Consider the following 11,690-nt stretch of genomic DNA (forward strand, 5'->3'; position numbering starts at 1 on the left):
CATGCCTGGCTAAGCAGAGCTTCTTTACATGACAAGGTTGACACAGGACTCAACTGGGCAGCGCATCTTCGAGTGGAGGCAGAACCACGTGTTATTACAGATGCAGGCTCAGACACCAGGCTATGTGGGGTAAGTTCCGATATCACCACTGGCTATCTCTGTGACCTTGGCCTCTTCGTCTTCTCTGTGACCTGGTTTTCCATCAGCTAATGAATATATAAAGAAACGTGGAATAAAGAAAACATATGTAGAATGGAATACTATGCGGACATAGAAAGAAATCCTGTACTTGCGGCAAGAAGGATAGAAGTGGACGTTGTGACGCTAAGTGAAATAAATCAGCCACAGAGAGACAGATACGGCATGATCTCGCTCCTATGCGGGATTGAAAAAATTGATCTCATAGCCGGGCGTGGTGGCGCACGCTCGTAATCCCAGCATTTGGGAGGCTGACGCTGGAGGATCTGGATTTGCGGCCAGTCTCAGTTACTTAGTGAGGCCCTTTGTGACTCAGTGAGACCTTATTTCAAAATAAAGAATCAAAAATAAGGCTGGGGGTGGAGCTTGGAGGTAGAAAGCCCTGGAGTTCCATCTCCAGGATTCAAAAAAAAAAAAAAATATATATATATCTCATAGACTTTGAGGGTAGAATCGTGAGAGTCCATCTAACCCCAGTTAGAACAGCAGTCGTCAAGAATTCAAACAGTCATAAGTGCTGGCGAGGTTGCAGGGAAGCAGGGACTCTTACATGCTGTGGTGGGGCTGTGGGCCTCCTCTTACACTCCTAGTTTCTCTGGAAAACTAAGAAGCTGCCAGGAAAATGGACTTTTTTTTTTTTTTTTTTTGGTGGTACTGGGGTTCCTGGAAGCCCTTCTACCTCCGGGCTACACTCCCAGACCTATTTTTTATACTTTTTTATTTGGAAACAGGGTCTCATAAGCCAGCGCGCGCGGCTGGTTTCGAACCTGCGCGATCCTCCTGTCTCTGCCTCCCAAGCGCGGGGATTACAAGCGTGCGCCACCACGCCTGGCAGGAAAATGGACTTTGACACCAGCAGGTTGGGTCTGAACTTTGTCTCTGCTGCCGATGTGTCCTATGACCCCAAGAGAACTACTGAACCATGCTTAGCCATATTATTTGTAAAAAAAGAAAAATATCTACATTCAAGGCTTGTGTGAACATTGAACAAGGTGATATTCACACAGCAGTGCCCAGCACTAAATATCTACTCAGTGTTAATTCTCTACTCCCCTATTCATCTCTGTCCTTCCCTCCTCTGTCTCTAGAAAATTCGGCTCGTGCAGGTAGAATTTACTAATGATTTTGGAAAGGCGCAGGTGAACGTACTTGTGGATTCCTTTGGGCTGAGGAGTAGGAGGTCTAGCCAGCTTCTAATCAGAAATAAACGTCCTTCACCACCAATAAGAGCACTTGGCCACGAGGTGAGGTCTGGAGTTGATGGATGTCTTCTGGGCTCTGTCTCTGTAATGACACAAAAGAAATGCTTGTTACGTAAGTCGATTAAGTGGAAAATATGCTGAACTAGGTATAAAGGCCCATGCCTGAAATCCTAGTACTTGGGAAGCTGAGCCAGGAGGATTTCAGGTTCGAGGCTGATCTTAGTGAGACCTTTAGCAGCTTAGTGAGACCTTGTTTAAAATATTTATATATATTTACATATTATAAAATAAAATAAAATAGGGCTGGGGGTGTGGCTCAGAGGCAGAATGCTTCTGGGTTCAGTCTCCAAAACAAAACAAAAAAGAGAAAGAAAAATAGGCCGAACCACAGACTGGCAGCAAATGAGTTCATTCAACAGGTGTTCGCCGGGAAACCCCAAGCGGAAGAAGCGAGCCCAGCCAGGGGCCCTGGAGATGATCAAGACTCAAGGGAAGGACAGTAATAAAGCCTGAGAGATGGGAAAAGACGCACAGCGGGCCTCGCGGGACGCTGCCCTGTGGGGGCAGGCCGACATAGAGTGACCACCTGGCAAGACCTTTGTCAGTGGCCGGCCGCAGGGACAAACCCCGCAGACCCTCTGGCCCTGTCCAGCGTGGGGTGTGGGATTAAAAGGGACTGGGTGAAAACACCCGTCTCCTAAAGACCCATCAGAAAAGGTACTGACAGTAGAGACAATTGGGAAGGTACACCTTGTAAAACTAACCCATGCGTACAGGCCATTCATTCTGCCTGCGCCAGTCCTTTCAAAACATGTTTCATGGAGGTAAGGGAGGGTCGGGAGCGAAGCGGGAGCCGAGAGAGCTGAGTTCTAATTCCTGCCTGCCTCTAACCAGCTGTGTAGCCGTGGACTAGCTTTTGACGTCTGTGTTCCCGCGTCCACATTGGTCAGAGAGTTAAAGTCGTTTTCTCACTCTTTCTTTCTAGCTTGAAAGGACTGATTTGTGTCTGAAACCCAAGTAATCGGTGCCAAAAAACCCTTCACAAAACCATCACCCAAACCAACACCACCACCGCCACCACCAACAACAGAAAATGAGAAACAGGTGTGAATTCTAAGGTGCGCGGACACTGTGGGCTTGTTAGGTGAGGACACTGTAAGGTGTCTGCGAGCGCCTTGCAGGCTACAAAGAGCGCCACACAGCTACTTTGTTGCCCATATCTAGTCCCCCGGGGAAGGAGCCCTCATCTAGCGAACTGGACTTCTGTACAGCGGGGATCCCGCCCAGCCCTCACTGGCCAGCAGTCACTTTTGAGACAGGGAGACGCGAGTGGTTTGCTAGTCACAGAATCAAGTCTGAGTGGAGTCTGGGACTGGACCAGCTACCGTTTCTTCACTCTGCGCTGCTCTCTGTGCCAGTCCTCCATCACTCCACCTGCGCTGTGTTCCAGGCATCCCAACGCCTGGCTCTCCTGTCTCATTCCGGGATAAAATCAGAGCTGAACCTCCAGCCCTGGAAAGCCCCACGATTCTGTTAATTCTCCCCGACATCTTCCTTTTCTGAGGGTCCCCCTGCCCAACCGTGTAATTTTGTTTTCTTTACACTTCTCTTCCTTCCTGACCCCTTATCTCTGCCGCTTACTCAGGAAGTTCCAGAAGGGAATCACATTCCTTCTTAAGGAACATCCAGTCCCTGTAAAAACAGTTTCTGCAAACATTTCCCCCCCCCCCCAAAAAAAAAAAAAGATGGACACTTACCTTGTTATCATAGAGCAGATAGTTTGACTTAGTTTTCAAAGTCAGGTAAGCCAGATACGGTTTTTTTTTTTAAAGCTTGAAACCCAGACTTCCTTGTTCTAAAAGACAAACTGAATTCTAACTTTGCCGCAAGTTTCCCCTGTCTAAAACAAAAGCCACTTGTTTATTCTGTCATTATTCTCTAGGGTAAAGGAAAGTGTGTCCCGACCCAGGAGCTCTGCACTTCCGCGGCTGGGGGAGGATTCCGTGACGAGTCCGAGCGCAGCGTCTGCATTGGAGAGGAGCGGCGACTCCCACCTGCCCGCCCCCTGGACGGCGGGGCGATGGTCAGCGCGGCTGCGGCCATCGCCGCTAGAGGGCGCCAAGCCACAGCCTTCCCCGCGAAACGGAAGCTCTGGAAATAACTCGTTTGAACCCCGACTCCTTAACATCAGTCCCTTGAACCATCATAGGAGCTGTCAGCAAAGGGGCAAGTCATCTCGGCGACTGGCGCCTCATGGAGTTCTTCCACGCCTAAAGTTTTCTAAGTCCCAAAGTGGTGTTTTTTTTTAAAAATACAGCATCTCCCAGGAATTCAAGGAGTATGGATTTGGTCAGCAGAGGACGCTGTTAAAATGCGTTTGAGAAAACTTGAAAGGGTGCCGAGCCGCTCCTTTAGGGCCCACGAGAGCAACTGTAGCCGGTGTAAGGTGTGAGTCACCCCCCTACCCCACAGGGGGCAGGGCTGAGAGCTAGGAGGTGGAGCCTGCGATTCCGGGGACAGACCTCCCGCCCCGGAGGAGGGAGTTCAGAGAGGACCCGGAGAGGGAGGGAGGCATTCTCCCGCCGGCCACCGGCCCCCGCGGCCACGCGGGGGCTGGGGGTTGACCCCCCACGAATAAAGCCTCTCGTAATTTATTATGGATCTCGGCGTGTCTCTATGCTAGTGGGGCACCCCGCATTTTTCTACAATTTTACATTTTATTCCGACCTCTTTGACTCAGGGGTGCAGAAGGGCTTTGACTAAGGGGTTGCAGAAGGGCGTGGTTTTTGCTCATCTAGCGGCTTCATGCTGATATTGGGCGACGTCAATCAAGGGCCCCAGTCAAAGGCCCCAGGTCGGGAGAGGTCGGAATTTGAGCCGCCGGAAGGGAGCAGGTGGCTGTTGGAGTTGGAGGTTACCCTGGAGAGCTCGGTGACCGGTTTGCTTTGAGGAGACTAACAGGCAAGGTGCTGTTAAAGAAAAAGAAAATTGTGAGAACGGAACCCAGGCTGGGCAGAAGCCCTTTTAGACACAAGGCAGTCACTAGATCTACTAACTTAAATAGCAACATTTTCCTGAGGAGAACGTCTATCGCCCCTTTAGCAGTTTTTTATTAGATCAGAGTTATTAATAGCAGCAACTCCCGAAGCAGACCCACACCACTCTTTTCAGCATTGAGTGAGTATGGATGTGTCTGGTTAAACACCTGTCACTGCCTTGGGAGCATCAGTTACCCATTTTAGAAGTTTAATACTTAGGCAATTTGGCATCCGAGGAGGGAGAGCACCATAGTATGTACACAAGTAGACCTGCTAAAATATAAACATCAAAGAGAGTTATGTCGAGAGAAACAAAGTTTAGAGGGTCCCAACACCGTGCAAGAGAATTTGTCCCTGGAGCTGTTGTAACAGAGCCCTTTTAGATATGGCCTAAGCTGTGGGCAGAGGCTGGAGGGCTTGCCTCATCATCCTGAACCGAGACTTGAGAAGGAAACTAAGGCCTGAAAGATCGAGCAGGCCACCAAAGAGGAAACTGGCTTACCCTGTACCTGCAGTTACCCTGGGCCAGCAAGGAAGATGGAGGAAGGAGGACGAGGAATTCCAGGAGCTGTCAGTCCTTGGTCAGACCAGATAGGGCCAGCGGCGGGTCCTTGTCCAGAAGGGTAGACCCCCTGTAGTGAGGTACCTGAGGTCCACCGCTTTTTAAAGGACATTCGCCTTTCAATGGCCATATACTCCACACCTGAAGCAGGCTCCTGGAGGTGGTTGTCTTTATTGTCGTCCTCTCCTGGGTGGCGCTTGCCACCCGGAGGGCTGACCTTCCTCCTCCGGCCTCAGGGCTGCAATCAGGGCCTGGGACTGTAAGTCCGCCATCTGACGAAGATGGAGAGCACGCTCTGCTTCGGCCTGTTCCTCTCTGGAATTAAAGACTTTAAATGCCATGTTCATCAAGTCTCGAATAGGAGTCTGTGGGCCATCCTCAACTTTCTTTAGCTTTTTTCTTATATCAGGAGCCGCTTGCCCAATGAAATGGGTGGCCAATATGATCGAGCCTGCCTCAGAGGATGGATCTAGACGGGTATAGCGCGTAAGGGCCTCTTGCAACCGATTAAGAAAAACTGCTGGGTTTTCATTTGGACCCTGGGTGATTTCCCTGAGCTTATCATAATTAACCGCCTTATGGGAAGCATCTCGCATACCATCAAGAAGACATTGTATCATATAATTTCTCATTTCTATTCCCTCCTTTACATTATAATTCCAGTGGGGCTCCTCAGATGGAATTGCAGCCGTACCAATAGGAAGCCCTGGATCTGTTAAATGACTCTGGTCAGCCCTCTCTCTGGCTGCCTTCAGGATCCGATCACGTTCGTCTGGAGTTAGAGAAGAGGTTAGAATGACATGCAAATCCCGCCAAGTTAGATCATATGCCTGCACAATATGCTGGAATTCCTTGATAAAACCAGAAGGATTGGAAGAAAAGGACCCCAATCTCTTTTCTAGTTGAGTGAGGTCAGGAAGGGAAAAAGGAACATGGACCCGTATCACCCCTTCTGCTCCAGCCACTTCGCGAAGTGGGGCCAGGAGAGAGGAAGATGGGGCTTGTAACCCAGCTGGGTCAGACCCCGGCCCCCATGTTTTATTGCAAGATGGCTGCTGTGGGTCTGCAGAATTGTAAGCCTGTGACCCAGAATGGCCACCAGGTGGCGCCGGTGAGTTGCCACGTGGTGTCCAAGATGGCGGCTGTGACTGGCGGGATACTCCAGCCTGCATGCCCTGGGCAGCAGTAGAGCCGGTAGAGGGAGAAAACAAAAAATGCAGCCGCCAGAAGGGCTGTAAATATTCGAGGTCACACCATTTTGCTGAACGCGTGCAATATTCACTGAGAGCCATCAGCGTCCTAGAGTCTAGCGTGCCCACGGCAGGCCATCGAATGTCATTGGCTAAGTTATATGTCGGCCAGATCTTAGTACAAAGAGAAATAAGTCTCTCTGGGGACAGTTCCCCTGAGAATCCCAGAGCCTGCAGATTAGATAACACACGGCCCAGCGGGGATTGAGAATCGATCTCAATCTTAGATGGCTGACTTCCCCCCATGAGTTGTAAGTGGGCGAGCGAGAACAAAGGCAGGAAACTCCAGCGTCCCAGGGCCCTGCCTAGTTCGGTACAGAGTAGGTGTGACCGAGAAAAGACGTCTCTTGTCTCTTTCACACCTCGCAACCGTCCTGGACGGTCGGAGAACTGGAGGACACCGGTACCGGATTTTACAGCAGTCAGTCAGTCAGAACCCTCCGAGTTAGGCAGAACCCACTTAGTTCCTTAAGAGGAAGCTTACCGCCGAGAGAGGCTGCTGTGGAGATCTGGCCTGAAGATGGCTGCGAAAAGTTTTTTAAAAATGGCCGCCGACTCCTAGGATTGGTTAGGAATGGAAAGTGGGCGGGAATAAAGATGGCGGGGCCTCCAGCGAGGCCATGACGTGGGAGGGGTCAAATATGGAAACATGGCGAACCTCCAGCGAGGCCGTGAGGGGGGAGGGGTTAAAGAAACATGGCGGCACCTCAGTGATTACACGTGGACCAAAGATGGCGGGCTTTCCCCCACAGTGATGCCCTGTGGGTGCTTACCGAAATGGCCGGGTCCGGGCAGCGGGGTGGGCGGGCAGAGGGTGAAGGGCGCAATCAGCAGAGAGCCGGCGCAGGGGCCTGCGCCGCGTGGCAGGCAGGGGCGGGCGGGTCTAAGCACTCCAGGCGCAGAGAAGGAATGTGCAGCACAGGCTGGAGTTGGCGGGCCGGTGGGAGAGAGGTCCGCGGGGCCGCGGGCCTGCCCCGGTGATGGGAGCGCGCGCGCCGGCAGTGCGGCCCCATCCTCCGCGGGCGCGGTGGGCGCGGCGCCAGGCGCAGAGAAAGCCAAGGCGCGCCAAGTGGCACAGTCTGGCCGGGTCCGCGGACGCCGCGCGGGCGGGCGGCTGGCGGCTCGGGGCCGCGGGCGTGCTCGCCGCGCGGCTCGGACCGGGGCGCAGCTCGGCCGGTCGCACAGCCCGGGCTGGGGCGCGGCCGGGGCGGGCGGCGTGAGCGCCCAGAGGCGGCTCGGCGTGCCGCGGGCGGGCGGGCGGGCATTCCGGCCCATCCCAGCGGAGCCGTGTACCTTTTTTCAGCAGTTTGCAGAAGTCCGCGGGCCGGGCGGGCGGGCGGGCGCGCAGAGAGGGGATGGAAAGTCCGAGTCCAGTAAGCGCAGGTCCAAGTCAGGTCCCAAAAGTCCAGTACGAATTTCGGCACCAAAATGTAAAATTGTAGAAAAATGCGGGGTGCCCCACTAGCATAGAGACACGCCAAGATCCATAATAAATTACGAGAGGCTTTATTCGTGGGGGGTCAACCCCCAGCCCCCGCGTGGCCGCGGGGGCCGGTGGCCGGCGGGAGAATGCCTCCCTCCCTCTCCGGGTCCTCTCTGAACTCCCTCCTCCGGGGCGGGAGGTCTGTCCCCGGAATCGCAGGCTCCACCTCCTAGCTCTCAGCCCTGCCCCCTGTGGGGTAGGGGGGTGACTCACACCTTACAGCCGGGTTAGCAGTGAAGTAACATTACGCAGCCATCACCTCTATTTCCTCCGCCGAGTTATTAGAAGCGAGCACAGCAGATCATGCTAGGTTTTGTGTCCAAGGATGTTTTCCAGCATGGCTCACTGGGCATTTCTGGACCAGGAGTCAGGGAGGCCCCATAAATGAAGGCCGGAGGCCGGATGAGATCCGATGAAAGCACAGCCCGTCTACTCAGCTCAGGGAAATGTCGCCATTGAAGAGCAGTGGTCAGTATCACTGGGCTTCAGGCTCTTCTTCACAGAAGCTAAAAATCCAGGTGTTAATATAAGTCTTCCATGGCAACAAACTGATTTTTTCTTTTGAGAAAATACCAAGTAACAGTGGAAACTCAAAGGAATAGTTCTTAGTGAATATCGATGTATCCCTCACCCACATTCTTTTTCTCCCCCTCTTCCTCCTCTTTCTCTTTTTTGTTCTGAAACAGGATCTCACTAAGTTGCTGCAAGGCTTACTAAATTGCTGAGACTGGTCTTGAACCTGCAGAATATGTGTTGTGTGTGTGTGTGTGTGTGTGTGTGTGTATACACACATATATACATTTAGTCCCCAAGACCATATATATATGTATACACACACACACACACACACACACACACACACACACACACACATATTCCCCAAGGCCACATCCCCCGGTACCTACCTTCTCTAGACACATGCTATCTGCCTAAATGAGCACCCAGGAGATCTGTTCATCCAGCCGTGGATTTTCCCAGATGAGCTCAGAACCCTCGCACTCCAGTTATTTCGCCTCAGAACGTGTTTGCGTTGCCCGCACCGGGGCTTTTGCAGGGCATGTTCCATATCCAAACCAGAAGAGAGAGAAAAGGATTTCCAGAATGCATCTAGATTACTTGAGCCTGATAATTTTTCACCACAAATTTCTTTTCTTTTTCTTTTTCTTTTTTTGTGGTACTGGAGGTGAAACTCAGGGGCTTTTCTACCTCCAGGCTACACTCCCAGACATATTTTCTATTTTATTTGGAAACAGGGTCTCACTAAGTTGCTGAGCGCCTCACTCAGTAGCTGAGGCTGGCTTTGAACCCGTGCGATCCTCCTGTCTCAGCCTCCCAAGTGCGGGGATTACAAGCGTGCGCCGCCATGCCTGGCTTCACCGTGAATTTCTATGCTATGAAGTGACCGATATCAGAAGGAACTTGAGAAATGAAAGGCTGCTGGGAGTTAGAGCAGACGGGATGGAGAAGCGAGCTCTGCCTGCCGGTGCCTCCAGGGCTCACTCTCGCCCGACACCGCTGCCATTGCTTCCCACCCTCTCCCTACCCAGCGCACAGCCCTCTCCAGGAGATGAGGCTTGGCCACTAAGCCTGTCGGTGAGGTGAAGAGGAAGGTAGGACCTTCTCTGGCTCATCAGATGAGACTGAGGTGGGCACGGGCCAGCTGGGTAAAAACTGCCTTTGGGATAGTTTTTGCTTTTATTTTTCTTTTCCTCTCCTTTTCTTTATCCCGGTTTCCTCACAATTAAAGGCCTCTTGCCTGTCTTCCTTCTCTAGTGAATTCCAGCTGGATTCGGTCAACTCCAGAGGTGTCAGTCCCAGCCGCCAGCTGGACATGGTGGTCTAGCGGGTTGAGATGTCGCCGTGGGTGCTTATGCTTAGCTAGTGTAGGAAACATAGCCAGAACTGCACTGCTGCGAGCTTAAGCAAAGTTTTATTATTATAAAGGTAGAAAGAAGGGACAGAACAATCAAAGCACCACGTCAGAGGGACGCAGTGGGGCCTCGAAAGTAGCACACTGAGGTCTCTGAACTCATGTTTATAAGAATTCATTATTTCCTTCCTCCCATCCTGCTTAGCCAATAGTCCGCTTTCCCGCCCAGAGCAGGTGCAGGCTGCCGGTTATCTTCTGGTGAAAGCCTTTTCTGCTAGCCTTTCTGTCCGTCCTCACAGGGACAGACAGGTCTGGCGTCACTGGCCAAATGTGTCAGGTACTGAGCAAGTCAGGCGCTGCACGGTAGAAGCTTGCTTTGTTCTTGGTTTATTTTTAAAGCTCAAAGCACGTATTGCCCACCTGGGTCCTTGGTGAGCGCTCAGCTCGCTCTCATCTCTGTCTGCTGGAAGTTACTTACTATGTTGAAAATTGTTTTGTAATGAAGAAAAGAAAGACACAGGAATATAGTCTTTTAAAGTATGGAGGTTTGGGGAGTTATAACTGTTTTGTGTTATTAGTAATTACCATCGGGCTAGTATATCTTGCTTTTTACCTTTTAGCTTTAGTCTAAACTGCTGTGAGTCTATGTAATTCTTTTTTTAAGTGTAGGTGTCTGTGTTTTAACATTCAGTGTTCAGCTGGGCTAACAAGCCAACTTTTAGCTGACCCAGGTCAACCCTGGCTGTAGCCCTTGGCTGACAGCTTAGAGACAGAGAAAAGGATTGTTTTGTTTTGCCTAAGTATGAAAGCTTGTTCTTATTAGCAATTAATACTGCCCTTATTAGCAACCAATACAGGCTCCATCCCCATCAGTGGTGCTACCTACAGTCCTACTACTCTGGGGGCTGAGACAGGAGGCTTGCAGACTGGAGGCCAGCTGCAGTCATTTGGAGGGACCCTCCACAACTCAGTGAGACCTTGTTTCCAAATTAAAAAAAAAAGTCTGGGGGCAGCGTAGCTTGGTGGTAGAATGCCCCTGGGTTCAATCCTCAGTGCCACGCAAAATGAACCCCCCCAAAAGGGCAGCTGCCTCTTGGGGGCCAACTCTAGGAGCAGGTGGAGGGTGCTGTCTGTGCAGTAGTTCTGACTGGGGCTTTAGTGTGCCGGCTGGAGCACTGCTACTGCTCTGGGGGAGTGAGCAGCCTCAGGTAGGCCTGCTCGTTGGGGAATTCTCCAACTCACTGAGCTTGCTTATTCTCATTATTATTATTTATTATTATTTTGGTGACGGTCAGGTATAGAGTGCCCCTGAAGGGCTCATGTACTGACGTTCAGGGTTGATATGGTTCAGTCATGGGTTGTACCCTCATCAGTTGATAAACCCATGGTAGTGGGCAGTGGGTGTGGCGGCAGAGGCGGTCCCGGGGCGCGTCCTCGGGGACTCTGTAAGGTTCCTGACCTCCCAGAGGTGAGGAGCAGACCCGCGTGCTCACCTCTCTGTCCCCACCATCATGGCCGGAGCTCCAGTGCTGCACCTGGCCGAACGTGTCTGTCTGCCTTCCTTTCTGAGTCGTATGGCGACATTTACTGGGCGCAGGCAGGGAGAGTGTTGACTGCGGCGCGGTCTCTTCTCTTTCGGTGCTGGGGGTTGACCCGGGTGTGGGGCGGGCCAGGTAGGTGCTGTACCGGGAGCTCCATCCCCGCACCCTCCAACGCTCCAGCCATTCCTCGTGTGGGTTTTATTCTTAAACTCATCCTCTTTTCTTCCCCTCATCCATAAAAACAGAACAAACCAGACCACATGAGATAGTTTCTAGGTTTCTTTCTTCCTTTATGTTTAGCCATCACAAGAGTACCATTTCAATGAAACCAGTCACTGTGAGGTAGGGGTTTTAGCCGAGATCTATGAGAACAGTTTTCACTGGAAAGAGAAACGGCCGCTCAGAATGCCGTAAAAAGCAGCATCCTCCTAAGCCTGGGGCTTCCTGAGCCACCCTGTGCACCGAAATCCTCATCCTCCCCTGCTATCGTTGGTCATAAGGGAGCTAGGAGAAGCTCCGGAATGTCAGGGGTTCCCTGGGGAGGAG

This window comes from Muscardinus avellanarius (assembly GCF_963383645.1).
Source record: "Muscardinus avellanarius genome assembly, chromosome: 7".
Taxonomy (NCBI): domain Eukaryota; kingdom Metazoa; phylum Chordata; class Mammalia; order Rodentia; family Gliridae; genus Muscardinus; species Muscardinus avellanarius.